Below are 16584 nucleotides of genomic sequence, written 5' to 3'. Positions count from 1 at the left end.
CAACTATTTATTTATTTTTGGTTAACCATCAAATTAATAATTGTAGAAATTATATATAAACATATTAGTTATGGTATGAGCATGAAACTTTATTATATTAAAAAATACAGAAAAGCTTGGCCTATTCCCGACACAGAAAAGTAAATAGGATTAAATTATTGAAACAAAACAAGAGATAGAAAGACAAGTACGTGAAAAAATATGTTAGAATAATTAGGGAAAAAGGACCAAACAGTTTTATATATTGGTTTGTGGGATGTAATTTTGTTGTTTTCTTGAGCTTAGTAATTAATATATATAAATAAATAACGAGCATGCAAGAAATTTCCTTTTCTTTTCAGTTTCATTTTCTTGTTTTGGTTAACTTTGTCCTTTTCTTTTTATCTATAAATGTCATATTTTTACCATAATTTTAAGCAGTGTTTTAAAAATTAAACCGGTAGCCGAACTGGTGAGGCTACAGATTCTCAGTTCAATCCATTTAACCGCCTGAAAAAAGATATATAAAATATATAATTTGGACATTCTTTATGGTCTAACAAATTGAATTGCCGGCTTAAATGATTTTACCGGATTAATCATCGATTTAGCCATCGATTAAATATGGGTCAACCGGTTTAACTATGTAGTATATCATTGTCTCACCTTCAAGTTAATCAAACGTAATTCCTCTGATAGCGAATTTTTACATAAATATATTTTACTTTTTTAACTGACTCATCTGGTGGTTGAAAACCGATATATAATTTTAAAATAATGTTATGTACATAAGACTGTTATTTTAATCAAAATATTATTATGGTTTAGCTAAATAAAGGAAATTTTACGGAAACCAATGATCCACGTTGAGGAAAAAGCTTGCTGATTATGGAAGAAAAAGAAGCTCCACTTTCAAAAAATATTGTTGAATTTTTGTAATTTTACCTTTTCCATTGTTGCTGATAAACAAGAAGAAATTATTCACGCCAGGTAATTTTATATGTAGCCTCTTTTTAAGGAAGAGATTCCAATTCTATCTCTGTTCTATTTGTATTGGCAGTCCATGCATATTCTTTTTTAACCCTAAATTCCCAAAACCTGTACTTTTTACATCTCCATTTCTTTAATCTAAGCTGGTTTCAACAATTTCAATACCATTTCTAAACTGTAATTCACTAAAATGCAGCACCTATACAATTAATTAATGGAAAAATATTCTATCTGCCCACAATTTGAGCCATTTTGCTAAATACACTATATTTTTGAAGTTTTATGTGATATCTATCATCTTTTCGACCTTTGTCTAATTTATCCATAATCGATTTGGAGTTGATGTGACATAATGTATATATGCCACATAAAATTGATTAGATAGGTATAAACGTATAACATCATTGTCACATCAGATCAAAACCGTATAAAGATCGAAAAAATAATGATAAATATGGCACGATTTTAATAACATAGTTAATTTAACAAACAAGTTAAAATTGTAGGCAAATATGTATATATATTTATCCTTCACTAATTGCCTCACTAATATCATAACTATTTCCTCCTAAATGAATAAATACAACTTTAGTTATTATTACATAAATTATATACATTCTCATGCATGTAATTAAATTGATTAATATCAATCAGGCGCAGGTGAGTTGGTAAGACGCTCTCCTGAATTAAGAGAGGTCGCGAGTTCGAACCGTAATCATTTATGCAACCGTTTAAAATTTGGGACTGCCTCCCGCAAGAGATCTACACTATTCGGGTAGAGATTAGTCTGAATGTGAAAGCTTAAAGGTGCCGTATTATAATTGAAACCCATTTAGAAAACATCAGACCGTATACCAAATAGAATTGATTAATATCAAATTTTACTATTATTAAATTTGGTCAATTTCAACATAAAACTTCAGTATATGTTGATGTTTTTTAAAAACAATTATAGGAAAGTAGCAATGCAGGGTTTGCCACAAATCTTTTTTTTTTGGATAAATGATGATTTTATTAAGCACAACCACAAGTGATTGCCATGTTTGTTGCTTGGGACCATCCAAAAGCTGTAGAAACTTACTCATTTGCGACCATTATTATATCTTATTTTATAGCTTTGTCCTTTTTCTATTCATTTCGATACTCCAAATATTTTGAGAAAATAATGATCATTATGGATATGTAATATTAGAAGCGTGCGAATGAATTGCAAAATAGTAGTATATTATTTTGCAAGGCTATGAGACATACTTCCAAATGCAATGAGCTCAAGGTTTGAAACCCTTTTAGGAGGTGGAGATGACAAACTGTCTTAACTCTACTTCACTGAAACTTTAACTTCTTTAAATTATTAAAAACAAAATAAATTATTGTAAATGTTATTGTTGTATATAGCCTGTGAAGCACCGATATGCGTATGGGTATGGTTACGGGTACGAGAAACGGAGATGTCATTTTTTGTTTAAATAGAACATTGACACGGCGGGAACACGAATTATTATTATTATTATTTTTAAATATATATATTTACTTATATATAAGCTTTAAAGATGCAAAACTATGAATATTATATCATAACATGCATAATTTACCGACATGTAAGTTGAGCAACGATTCAAATTTTGAATTTTAATTATAGAAGAAGGAACTAGAAGAAGTTAAGAAGGTACTAGAACATACAATTAGCCATGGAATTTAGCGACAGATTCAATTCTGCCGGTAATTTTTTTTAACGACTGACTTTGAATTAGTCGTTAAATGTGTCAAAATAATTGGCGGGAGTTATTCCGCCATCGCTCCAGCCAATTATTTTGACACAATTAGCGACGGATTTAAACTCCATCGCTAAAGTACCGTCATTAAAGTTGGTGGGAGTTATGTTGAAGCAATTAAAGACGGATTTAAAATAGGACGCTAAAATCCATCTTTAGCGACGGAGTTTAGCGACGGATTTTGAAATACGTCGCTAAAGACGAATTTCGAGATCTGTCGCTAAAGACGGATTTCAAGATCCGTCGTTAAATCCATTTCCAATAAATAATTATTAAATATAATATTATTTAAATGTAACATAATTATTTACGAAAAAATAATAATAATAAATTATTTATTTAAAAAAAATTATTTTAAATAATTACGAGTGGGGCAATTTTAAAGTTCAAGAGTTTTGAGTGGGAGCAAGGGAAGGATGGATGATCTATTGGAAAGTTTGTGAAAATCGCGGGTAGGTGATGGTAAGTGACCTATCGCAGGTGGGTGGGTGACAGAGGGCGACAGATTAAATGAGTAACTAAATATTTGAAACTTGACAATTTAAAACAGACTTTTCGAGTATTTAAATATTATTTAATGGATGAAAATGGGAGAGTTTTTAATCCCGATCCATGCAGTAACGGCGTTTTGAATCCATTCAATTTGAATTGGTATTTTCTCCATTATAATTATGATCATAATTATTGTGACGAAAGTTTCACAATAATTAGCCTGGGGCAGTTTATTTGTGAAAATTTATGTATCGCCAAAAGCGGACCACATCTAAAATCGGGTCAAGTTATAATTATTCACATTGGCTCTGTAGTAATAAGATCAGCTAAGATTATTTATTTTACAATTTAATTAAAAAATATTTGATTAATTTTTTTTATTTTAAAAAATTAGAGACAGATTCATATCCATCATTAAAATCCATTGCTAAATTTTTCAATATGTCGCTAAATAATTTAGCGGCCAAATATTTATCGACGGAAAAATTCGTCGCTAAAAGCAGAATTTCAAATAGCGGCAATGATTTGAAGAACTTAAGTATGTTGAGTTAGGTTATATTTTCTTTTTCTTGTATGTCTGTTGAAAACAATTGGAAAGAAGAGGAATAAGAGAAAAAGTATGGGTGTTATTTTATGTTGTAGCGTGTGTTTTATGATTTTTAAATCTAATTAGAATTATGATTTATTATAGCTTATTGTCTTATTTCATTTGAGTTTTAGGCCTATTTACATAAGGCTCTTAAAAAAAATTCATGCTGAAATAAAAAAGATTTTAAATCAACTAAAATACAATCTTGAAGTGTCTCCAATGTGTTCTCTCTCTTCGAATGGTAAATAGTATCTGATAGGAGTGAAATACTCCTATCGGTTCGATTCTTTTTAGCATCGCTTCGAACGTTTTATATGCGTTTTTAAAGCAATTGTATGCCTTATTACGTGTATGTGCAATTTCAGGTAATCGGAGCGAATATGAAGGTTTTTGGTCAATAAAGGGCGAAGTATCAAAGAAATCTAAAAGACGGAAGCTAGAACGCAAGATGAAAGAGACCCAAGGTTTACCAAGGTCTCTATCGAGACAAAGAATTTCAAATCGAGAAGCCAGTTTTTAGGCAGGTCTCGATCGAGAAGGCTCCTGTATTAAGCTTCTCGATCGAGACCAGGGTCTCCAAAAGAAGCCGAGAGCATGCTAAAAATAGGGTCTCGATCGAGAAGCTTCCTTACAAAGGCTTCTCGATCGAGACATGAAGGAAGCCTGGAGTAAAATCTTTTTGGGTCCGTGTGCTAGTGGGCCCATTTTCCCCTTTTGGCCAAACCTTTGTACTAGTGGATTTGTCATTTAGCCTCTTTTGGCTTGGCTATATAAGGCCTTTTATGTTTTTAGGGTAAAACATTCTACACTTTTAGTCTAAATTCTAATATAGTACTTTTTATTTCCTTTTGTAGAGATCTACAATTGTTCTTATTGTTCTTGAGAAGTAATTTCCAGATTTTAATTTCTTTATGATTTTTCTTCTACTGCAAGTCTTATTATTATTTCAAGCTTCATTATCTAGTGAATACTCTTATTTACACACAAGCTCTATTTAAGGTAATTGTCTTTTACTCATTATGGATAGCAATAGATGTTTAATGTTTGTTGATAAATTAGTAATTCTTGTTATCTTCACAATGGTTGGCTAAAACCTCTTTGTTTGGGGGTTGGAATGAAGTTTAGAAATGTATGATTTGGGTTAGGGTTTGGGCTTATTGTTGTTGTTCTAATTGATATCCCTAATGCTTGTTTTAAATTAGCTATCTAAAACATGATTCTAGGTTGGTTAACACTTTGAGAGAAGGTTAATTAATTGGATAGATCAATTAGGATCCTAATTAATGACACCATGAGAGTGGGTTAGAAATTAGGGAACCTTAGAGCGGATTGTTAATCGCCAATTGGCTTGTTAATCGTGTTTAGTGCCACGAGAGTGGATTAGGCTTGGTTAGTTGGCTTGTTTGTGATTTTATAACTCCTTGAGGCTCGAGAGAGCGGGAGTTATGCTTTAGGAACGCTCGGTTCACTTGTTGAAGCCTTAGACCCGAACTCTTGATTGCATGACCTAAGCGTAGTTTCGACCTCCAAACCCCTTTATTAATTGAGTTATCCGTAATTATTTAAGCGCTTTAGTCTTTTAGAATTGTTGGTTAATTGTTAATTGAAAGTTTTGTTTTAGTTAATTGCTATTGTTAAATTAATACTTGAATTCAAATTCCACTTGTCTATTTTGCTAAACGAATTGAATCGCAACTAAAAGTCATTCTCGTCAATCGCTCTAGATTCACTCCTCGTGGGATCGATTCCGACTTCCGGATTATTACAAGTTGTGCTTTTTGCTCAACAAGTTTTGGCGCCGTTGCCGGGGAGTGACGAGTGTTTATTGATTGATTGAAATTAGTTATTGTTCGGTCGAGTTAGCTTTATTTTCTGTTTTTATCACTTTTGATTGTTTTTGCTTATTTCCGGGTAAGCTCAAATCCCGATGGAGTGGTCCATTCAAAATCAAGCATGTGGCGAGTCATGGAGCGGTCGAATTGGAGAACTCTAAAGGCGAGACCTTCAAAGTTAACGGGCACCGGTGTAAGCCGTATCTCGGGCCCTTAACGAACCGAGTGGAAGATGAGATATCTTTCACTACTCCTACTTGAGTTCATTGTTTGACGGTCAAGCTTTCGACCTTAAAAAGCGCACTCGGGAGGCATTCCCGAGAGGTTAGTTTTATTTGTGTTTATTCATTTCCCTTGTTTAAGTTAAATCTAGTTTTGTTTTGTTAATTTCTTCGTCAGTTATCGTTTTGTATTCAAGATAATGCCGGGGTATTTGTTTTTCGTTGTGGTGTGTAGGATTGAATTGAGAAACCATGGCCCAGATTTTGCCCTGGTCTCGATCGAGAAGCTGATGGGATTAGGCTTCTCGATCGAGACCTTACTTCCCTTGAGAAGCCGAGAGCATGCCAAAAATAGGGTCTCGATCGAGACTCCTTTTCCCAGGTAGGTCTCGATCGAGAAGCCCTCTGACTTCAGTCAAAGTATGCAATTTCCAAGAGACACAAAAGAGAAGCACATGGATTGCTGAGGTGGCATGATCTCGACCATTCACAAGAAGCACAAAGTACATGGATTGCTGAGTTGTCAAAATCCCACACATCCATTTCAAACAAATGACTTTGCCATAAATACACACCCACCTCTCCATCTTCTTTAAAAAGCCTTCCTCTTTTGGCAAAAACCACATCCACCATTCTTCCTCTCTTGAGAAATCCGGCCACCACAAGAACACCACTCAAACCACCACCAAAAATCAAAGTAAAAACATATTCAAACACCCTTTGTGCAACAAATCAACATGGGAAAATCCGGAACGTCGAAAAAGAGCTCCGCTAAACTCCCCACCAAGGAACTTGAACCACCACCGCCACCACCACCACGCCATCAACCAATCCGTTCAAGGAAGAAGACAACCGCCTCCGGGTCAAGAGTTGTCGGTACTACCACTCCGGCGGCCCTCACAAGACAATATGATACTCCATTCCAAATCCATTCGGTGGAGGAAGGAGAGCGATTCAAGAAAATCAAGGAGCGGGTTTTTGCCATTCCGTTCATCCTTGATTGGCATTCCATGCTTGTGCTAGGGGTACGAACTCGGGTTAAACAATATTTTGAAATTCTTGGATTGTATAAATTGTCGGAATGCACAACCACCGGATAAAAAGAGTTAACATGGGAGTTCTTCACCACGCTTCGAGCTCAAGGTGAAGACAATTTGACACTCCATTTCCGGCTCCTAGGTGTGGAGCATGTGTTGACAATGGAGATGCTACAAGCGGAGTTTGGGTTACCAACTACGGGACTCAAAGACAATCCCAAGGAATTTAGCTATGAAGATGTTTGGTTGGAAGCGTCGGGAATGGAGGGCTACAAGGCCAAAACGGCCAAAATGGTCGATGTGAAGGATTCCATCCTTGTGATTATCTTGAAATGGGTGGGGCACACTTTCGGCGGAAGGCATGAATACAACAAGATCGGAGAAACCGAAGTTCTTATGATGAATTCGATTATGCATCCGGAAGTGGAGGCCTACAAGTTGAACATGGCGTGTCGATTGATCATGAATTTGAGGGATGTGCCGAATGATGATACCAAACTTGGTTTTGGATGGTTGGTAACTCGGATTGCTTTAATGTTGGGTGTTTCCGACGAAGCCTTTGCGAACTTCACTCCGATTCCGGCTAGGAAATTTCGACTCCGATCATATGGAGAAAGCCGGTTATGCAAAGGAAGATAACATGTTGCCTTACTATCAAAGAAAGAAATGGATAAAGGAGCATGGAGTTGTGGCGGCTTACAAAGCGGAATTTGGGGAAGAAGCGGAATATCCGGGAGAGGCACCACCGGAGCCACCACAACCACCTCCGAGATCGAGAAGAGCGGGGAAAGAACCGGTCGAATCAAGCAACCAAGGCGAAAGGGTTCCGGCGGATGCACAAATGGGTCACAGTCCACCAATAGGGTTCTATGAAGAACAACGCCAATTCATGGCGATGCAAACTCAATTCATGGAGGATCAAAGGAAAATGTGGCGCAAGATGGAGTATTATCAAGAGCGTTTGAAGGAGAAAGTGAAACGCCATGGGCGCGATTTCCGTGACTATGTGAACGGCACGGGCGACATTTGGATTGATACTCCTTCTCCTTCTCCCGAGCCTCCGGAATTCGACTAAATCGAGATTTGCATCCTTCTAACTCAACTCATACAATTTTGCTTGTTTTTGTTTTATTTCTTGCTTAGGGGCTAAGCTTGAAATAGTGTGAGGAGGGTTGGCAAAGATTGTATCTCGTTTTAGTGTGTTTTATTTCATTGCTTTTATCGCTTTATGTCGAGTCTTGTGAGTCTAGTTTGTTTTAGTTTGTGATAGTTGTTTTAGTTTGTGAGTCACCTCCGTGATCTCTTGTTTGAAATCTCGATTATGGAATGAGAATCCGTGCAAATTTAGAAAATTCGTCAAAACAAGTATTATCTCCCGGTTTATGAATGTTTAAATGTTTTTATCTAATTAAACAATTTACGGTTCATGCTTGCTTAATGAAATGCAATGGAATTAGACATGTTGAGTTGGCATTAGGGCAAGTTTTACAATTGTATGATCTTTAGGCATGACCGAGATACTTGATGCGGATTCATGATGTGTGACCTTGATTGGAACATTGTTGTGTCGCTTTGAATATGAACATACATTGGCATGAATTCATTTGATTTAAGCATTTGAGCACAACACCACTTTGTATGTGAGCACTTTTGAGCCTAATAGATTATTGTGAGTGTCTTTTTGCCGAGAATTCCTAGAATTTGCTCGGTGTCCATTCAAAATTGCAATGTTGAGTAATTGATGATTAGATGAATATGGCATTAGGAGTAACCATTGTTTTAGAGCCCACTTTAAAAGCCTACCATTGTACCTCTAGAAACACAAGTTTGAGCCTAAAACCTTGTTTTTGTTGATATCACCATTGTCACCTAGCAATCCTATTTTCCATTTCCGCTTGAAAACACCCAAAACTTGACTTGGAAAACTAGTGTGAGGAGGTTAATATAGAAGCTTGACGAAACAAGATAGATTGAACTCGAGTTTAAAAGCCGAAAGTCTATGCCTAAGAAGAAAAGAGAAAACAAAACAAAGAAAGAATAAATAAGAAAAGAGAAAACAAAACAAAGAAAGAATAAATAAGAAAAGAGAAAACAAAACAAAGAAAGAATAAATAAAGTTCATGAAAAAAAAAAGAGTTAGAAAAGCAAGAAAAGAAAAGAACTAAGGGCATTAGAGGATAATAAGAGTTCAAATGTGCCAAAATTCCAAGCTAACCTAAGGTCAATGATAGAGTATCACCTAGTTTCAAGTCAAGTTTTTAGCCTACATATCAACTTAAACCGTCCCCGAACCTTGGCCACGTTACAACCCTTACAAGTCCATATGATAATTATCAATTACCGAGCTAGTAGTGGAGTCTAGGACTATGAGCAAACCTATGGGAATTCCGTGATTGTGTGTTGCATTTCCTTACCTTAAACACTTGTGCGAAAGAGAGAAATCATGTGAGAAATAATTGTGCTCGTGTTTAATGCTCTTGGGTGATTGACATGGTGCTCATGTTCTAAGTTGACCAAAATATCGCATGTCCCTTAAATGATAGTGCTCTCGTAAGTGCCAATTGAAAAATTTATTAAACTTTTTGAATTGTTCAAAGTGCCATATTCCTCATGTCTTGGCTATTGCATTCCTCATTTGTTTGCATGATTCGTGAGTTGTTGACACTAGATGTTGCATTTGCGTGTTCATAAATTGGGAGTATAGTTGTTGCTAAGATTGTGTTCCGTAGTTGTTAAGTGAGAAATTCTTCTTACTTGAGGACAAGCAAGAGCTTAGTGTGAGGAGGTTTGATAGGAGTGAAATACTCCTATCGGTTCGAGTCTTTTTAGCATCGCTTCGAACGTTTTATATGCGTTTTTAAAGCAATTGTATGCCTTATTACGTGTATGTGCAATTTCAGGTAATCGGAGCGAATATGAAGGTTTTTGGTCAATAAAGGGCGAAGTATCAAAGAAATCTAAAAGACGGAAGCTAGAACGCAAGATGAAAGAGACCCAAGGTTTACCAAGGTCTCTATCGAGACAAAGAATTTCAAATCGAGAAGCCAGTTTTTAGGCAGGTCTCGATCGAGAAGGCTCCTGTATTAAGCTTCTCGATCGAGACCAGGGTCTCCAAAAGAAGCCGAGAGCATGCTAAAAATAGGGTCTCGATCGAGAAGCTTCCTTACAAAGGCTTCTCGATCGAGACATGAAGGAAGCCTGGAGTAAAATCTTTTTGGGTCCGTGTGCTAGTGGGCCCATTTTCCCCTTTTGGCCAAACCTTTGTACTAGTGGATTTGTCATTTAGCCTCTTTTGGCTTGGCTATATAAGGCCTTTTATGTTTTTAGGGTAAAACATTCTACACTTTTAGCCTAAATCCTAATATAGTACTTTTTATTTCCTTTTGTAGAGATCTACAATTGTTCTTATTGTTCTTGAGAAGTAATTTCCAGATTTTAATTTCTTTATGATTTTTCTTCTACTGCAAGTCTTATTATTATTTCAAGCTTCATTATCTAGTGAATACTCTTATTTACACACAAGCTCTATTTAAGGTAATTGTCTTTTACTCATTATGGATAGCAATAGATGTTTAATGTTTGTTGATAAATTAGTAATTCTTGTTATCTTCACAATGGTTGGCTAAAACCTCTTTGTTTGGGGGTTGGAATGAAGTTTAGAAATGTATGATTTGGGTTAGGGTTTGGGCTTATTGTTGTTGTTCTAATTGATATCCCTAATGCTTGTTTTAAATTAGCTATCTAAAACATGATTCTAGGTTGGTTAACACTTTGAGAGAAGGTTAATTAATTGGATAGATCAATTAGGATCCTAATTAATGACACCATGAGAGTGGGTTAGAAATTAGGGAACCTTAGAGCGGATTGTTAATCGCCAATTGGCTTGTTAATCGTGTTTAGTGCCACGAGAGTGGATTAGGCTTGGTTAGTTGGCTTGTTTGTGATTTTATAACTCCTTGAGGCTCGAGAGAGCGGGAGTTATGCTTTAGGAACGCTCGGTTCACTTGTTGAAGCCTTAGACCCGAACTCTTGATTGCATGACCTAAGCGTAGTTTCGACCTCCAAACCCCTTTATTAATTGAGTTATCCGTAATTATTTAAGCGCTTTAGTCTTTTAGAATTGTTGGTTAATTGTTAATTGAAAGTTTTGTTTTAGTTAATTGCTATTGTTAAATTAATACTTGAATTCAAATTCCACTTGTCTATTTTGCTAAACGAATTGAATCGCAACTAAAAGTCATTCTCGTCAATCGCTCTAGATTCACTCCTCGTGGGATCGATTCCGACTTCCGGATTATTACAAGTTGTGCTTTTTGCTCAACAGTATCAGGATACATAATTTTTCATATCGGGTCTTATCGTTGTGTTCTTGACGTCTCCAAGTATTCCATATGTGTCCTCCTTAATATGGCACCCTAAAGAAGTTTCAGTGTTTCATAGTATATAGTCGAATAAAGAAATTTATGTGGATAGTATAGACTGTGCATTTTAGACTCTATATCGAGTATCGACTCCTGAATTCAAACCAAACCCAAATCCCTACCCCACACTAAGTCAAACAAGATCCGAACTTGAAAACTTTACCTCGAATTAAGGATCGACCCAAACCCGAGTCTCAACCTGAACCAAACACAATCCAAACCAAACTCGAGATCCCGTCCAAACCAACTCTAACGAAACCTGAATCTCGTCATGAACTACTGACCTAAATTAGAGTGTTAACATGAACTTGAGTCTCGATCCTGAGTTCTGATCCTAACTCGAGTCCTGACCCTTTAATTATTTCAAAATTAATTTAAATTATTTAAATTAATAAAATATTAGCTTAGTTTTACTCCTCGTAAGGGTAAATATAATTGGAAATTGATACATTTAAGAGGAAATTTTTCAGATTACTTATTTTTGAAACAAAATTACTGCGCTATCCAGATTTTGGACTCTTTTTCATTTCATATCTTTTTTATTTACCAAAATAATCTTGTTTAGTTTTTTAATTTCAAAATTTTTTATTTTATTTTTTTACGTTTTGTCTTTTTACATGTATTTTTATTTGTATTTGTATTTTCTGGTGATGTTTTTATAGTGTTTTTAATGGTATTTTTCTATGGTGTTCTTATAGTGTTCTTATGGTGTATTCTTTAGGTTTTTAATGTAAAACACTATAAAACATATATCAATTCGTTGTGTACGAAATCATTAGCAAAAACACCATAAAAATACCACAAAACACCATAAAACATAAATCGATTCGTTGTGTACGGAATCAGTAGCATCAAAACAAGAGAACAATTATATGAATAAGAGAATAATTATATGAAATCAGTTTTAATTTATATATGCCTATGTTTCTTATGTTTAATTAATGTTTAATGTACTACAACCGAAAGAAATGGGTGGTATGGGATTTTGGGATCTCGAAAATTCAATTTAGCTTTGTTAGCAAAACATAGATAGCGCTTCATTAACCAACTCGAGTCTCTTATTTCCAGAGTATCAAAGGGAAATATTTCCCTCACGACTCCTTCCTTCAAGCTAGAACGCACTCGAATGGCTCTTGGGCTTGGCAAAGCATTTTGAAGGGTAGAGTTGTTCTTGTTAAAGGCATTCGTTGGAAACCTTGATCGGGTCAGCATATTTCTGTCTGGAACGATCCATGGCTGCTCGGAGCTCATCTGTACAGAATTTCACCACAAACTACAGTGCCCCCTAATATCAATAGTGTTTCTGATTTGGTTAGAAGTAATGTGAATTATTAGGACGAAGAGCTAGTTTACGCTATTTTCACTACAGATAATGGTATGTTCTCTCGCTGCCTATAAGCATCACTGGGAGTAGGGATAAAATGATTTGGAACTTTACAAATCCGGTGAGTTTTCAGTTAAGTCAGCATATCACCTTTCCTTCGCCATTTCTGCATGAAGCACTTCATTTGCTGGGTCTGTTCGTCAACCAGCCTTAGAGGATACCAAATGGCATACTTTTTAGAAGATGAGAATCCCTGCTAACCTCAAGTGTTTCTCTCGAGGGCACTCAATAACAGGTTAGCGGTCAATGAAAATATTGTTAGGCAGATTCCTTCAGCTTCATCTGCCCATGTTGCTGTAATGTCGAGTCAGTTTTTCAAACCTTTATATCTTTCTCTTTCCTGCAACGGTTTTGATGGGTTCTCCGGTTGGCCATATCCTCTCCGGAGGTTCATTTCATAATCTTAAAGACCTTGGGTAACCATTTCCCCCCCAAACTAGCAGCAGAAGATCTCGATATTATTCTTACAAAAGCAGCATAGATCATTTGGGCTATACGGCTTGCGAGGAACGAGCTCATCTTCAAGAACAAGGACAACAACCCCCAACGAGTTCTTCTCTTATCTGACAAACTCTATCTTGACTGAAAGAAAGCTTTGAGATCCGAGAGGAGACATGCATGTCAATAAAATTTGATGGTCTAGTGGCGACCTCCTCTTATTAACTTTTTTAAGATAAACTTCGATGGAGCATACCAACAAGCTTCAAGTTCAGGGGTTGGGGCATGCGTTGTGAGGAACAATCTGGGAAGACCTTTAAAATCCTCTACTCGTCGTTTCAAACACATTAACTCCACAGTTTTGGTTGAAGTTTTAGCTCTTCAAGAAGCACTTTTGTTAGCTCAGAGACTTTGGTTCTCAAATGTGATTTTTGAAGGCGACGCTAAAGCAATTATAGAGGCTATGACGAATAGTACTTCAGTTGACTCAGCTTGCGAAGTAGTTATACATGATTGTCGAGTTTTAAGCCAAAATTTGAATTCAGTCTCCTTTAATTTTATTAGACATTCCGGTAATTGAATGGCTCCTTCTCTAGCCAAAAACTCCTTTAGAGATGTAGAATTTTGTTGTAATCCTCGAGCACAAATGGTGTGGTCAGAGTCGAGACTCTTGTAGTCGATTTTTTCGTAATGAAATTTCGTCTCTCAATAAAAAAAATACAGTGAAGAAAGGATTTCTATTTCATAAAAAGAAGGATTTCTATTTCTGCTCTATAGCATATTCCTCTCTAGTGAAACCGCGCTCTTCTTCTTACAACCAGCGCCCCGCATTCTTTTAAGGGAGGTTGTTTTGGCCATCTTTTGGTGCCAAAATCACCTCCCTAAATTTCAAATTTTTTTCAAAAGAATTATCTTACAATAAATAAGTGATGTTTTTTTTCGTAAATTGCAGTTTTTGTTGATTTTTTTTTAATTTTATTATATTTTTCTACCTTAAAATGAGTTCTATATACCCTTAATGGATTATAGTTTTTTCTTCATTTGGTTTTTTTGCGTCTCCCGTGACATTTTCCGGCATCGGCATTGACATCTCTGGTATAATCTGGCGCATTGAAAGATTATTTTTATAGATTTAAATATTTGCAACTTATTATAGGGTTAGATTGTTATAGATTTATACCTTTTATCTTCTAATTTTTAAGATTTATATTTGGTTTACCTTTGATGGTAATTATAGTCTTATTTGATTGCCTGTTTTAACAGTTTTCATCATCTATTTAAATAGTTTATTCAATTTGTTAAGAAACTATTTATATATAGAATTTTGGTTATTATTAATGGAAGTTTTAACTTTGAGAAGAAAAAAAGATAAATAGTGAGATATGTCTAGATTAAAGTTGTAATAGTGTGCATGTTATTTTAAAGGTCTAATAAATAAGAAAAACGCGTGAATGACTAAAAAGTGATAGTTTATTTTTAGGCCTAATGTCTTAAAAAACCCCGACCTTTTAGCCCCTTTTCAATCATACCCCGACGTTGCAAATTTGTCAATTTTACCCTATTTTGCATTTTTGTGTTTCAATTGCACCCTGAAAAATTAAATTAACGTCTTTTGCGTTTGAAAATTTATTTAAAACATTCTACATGTCTCGCATATACTAATTGTATATTTTTAAAATTTATTTAAATTTAGTTAAATTAATTAAGAATTTAAATTAGTGTTAATTTGATTATGGTTTTTAGTTAGTTTTTAAAAATAAAGGACTTATTTGTACTTTTTTGAATAAAAAAGAATTTAATTTCATGTTTAGAATTAATTGAATGATTTCATCATTTAAGTAAAAAAATTAACAAAAATTAAAATATTGGGGTACAATCGAAAACGGAAAATTTAAAAGTGGGTAAAATTGACAAATTTTCAACGTCGGGGTAGAATTGAAAAAAAGTTTAAAGGTGAGGGGTTTTTGAGTGATTAGGCCTTATTTTTATTATATGTCTGTATTTTTGTTCAGCGGATTCTTTTTTGTTTTGGATTTTTCGGGCATGTAATATGATGGGCAACAGATTCTAAAAAATAATGCTGAAAAAAATAATAAAATAATTAAAAATAATCGGCGACCGATGATTAGAAAGCAGTTGTTCTTTATGTGACTCATTTTTGCCCCCGGTTATAGCAGGATTTGATCCTAAAATTTTATAAAATGTTGCAATTATAAATTATTATTTGATTTGTAGCACAATTACTATATTTAGAGTTTGATAGATTTATAATAAAAAAAGTCTCACCTCATGCATTAAATGCTTCCAACTGAAAAATATTAATTTGAAAACAAGCATGTCAAATGCAGATAAAGGAATAAAAATAGCCAAAAATGCTTTCTTAGAAACACAGAAACATATATAAAATCTGCATTTCTTTTCAAATCTGTACTCTGAATTCAGATGCCATTTACTTGTCAACCCCAAACCAACATTCAATAAAGCTTGCCTGTCGCATCAGTATTTTAATTTCCTCATTCCAAAGGATATAGTTGGGTTAAATTTCATTGCTCTATTCGACTTAGATACAAATTAATTGGTATTTAATAGTAATCTTAGCTTGTGTTTTCATATCTTTAATGAATTAATAGCTGAATTAGTAGCTGAATTAATTTTATATCATATTAAAATATATAATTTCATTTTAGTTATAAAAAATTAAAATTTATACTATTATGAGTAACAACTATGATTTATTTAATTTTATGAATAACTAATTTTTCGTCGAAATAATATTTTCTGGTTTCGAATGTTAATTTTTTTAATTGTCTCTCGTAAAGATAATTTAATTTTTTATATAATAGGATTCAACTTATTTTATAATTAAAAAAATAATAAATATTAAAAAATAAATATATATGTTTTAATTTTCAAAATTTTAAATTAAAGTTGATGTATGAAATGGACCAGTCGGGTACGGTTAGAGAAGAAAGCGTGAGAAGGGAAAGTGCTCGATGCCTTCAAGTGCGCAATAACAATGACAGGTAAATGTAAAAAGTCATCAAGATCAACGGCTGAGAGAGGAAGCGGCAAAAAGATTTGGTCAAGATCTGGTTTCTGTTTGTTTCTCACTTTCTTGTCACGCGCGTTATTTCACATCTCCTTTATTTTTGTCGTAATCAATCTCTCTATTAGGGATTGCGTAAAAACGTCGACGCTTTATGTTAAAAAGGAGAAAAGGGAAAAAGTGCAAAGATGACCCGTATGTATATTCCGTATTTTTGTTGGCATCTCATGTATTTCGAATTTCAAATATGATCCTAACGTTGTAAAAAAGTATGAAAAAACACAAAAAATAGACGGCAATGTCAATGGAAGGGCCACTTTGATATTTTTTCAATTAAGGCAATTTTTGATATTTGAAATACATGACATGCCACCATGAGACGC

This window comes from Mercurialis annua, linkage group LG4 (genome assembly GCF_937616625.2).
Source record: "Mercurialis annua linkage group LG4, ddMerAnnu1.2, whole genome shotgun sequence".
NCBI lineage: Eukaryota > Viridiplantae > Streptophyta > Magnoliopsida > Malpighiales > Euphorbiaceae > Mercurialis > Mercurialis annua.
The sequence above is the reverse complement of the archived record's forward strand: the minus strand, read 5'-3'. Positions refer to the sequence as shown.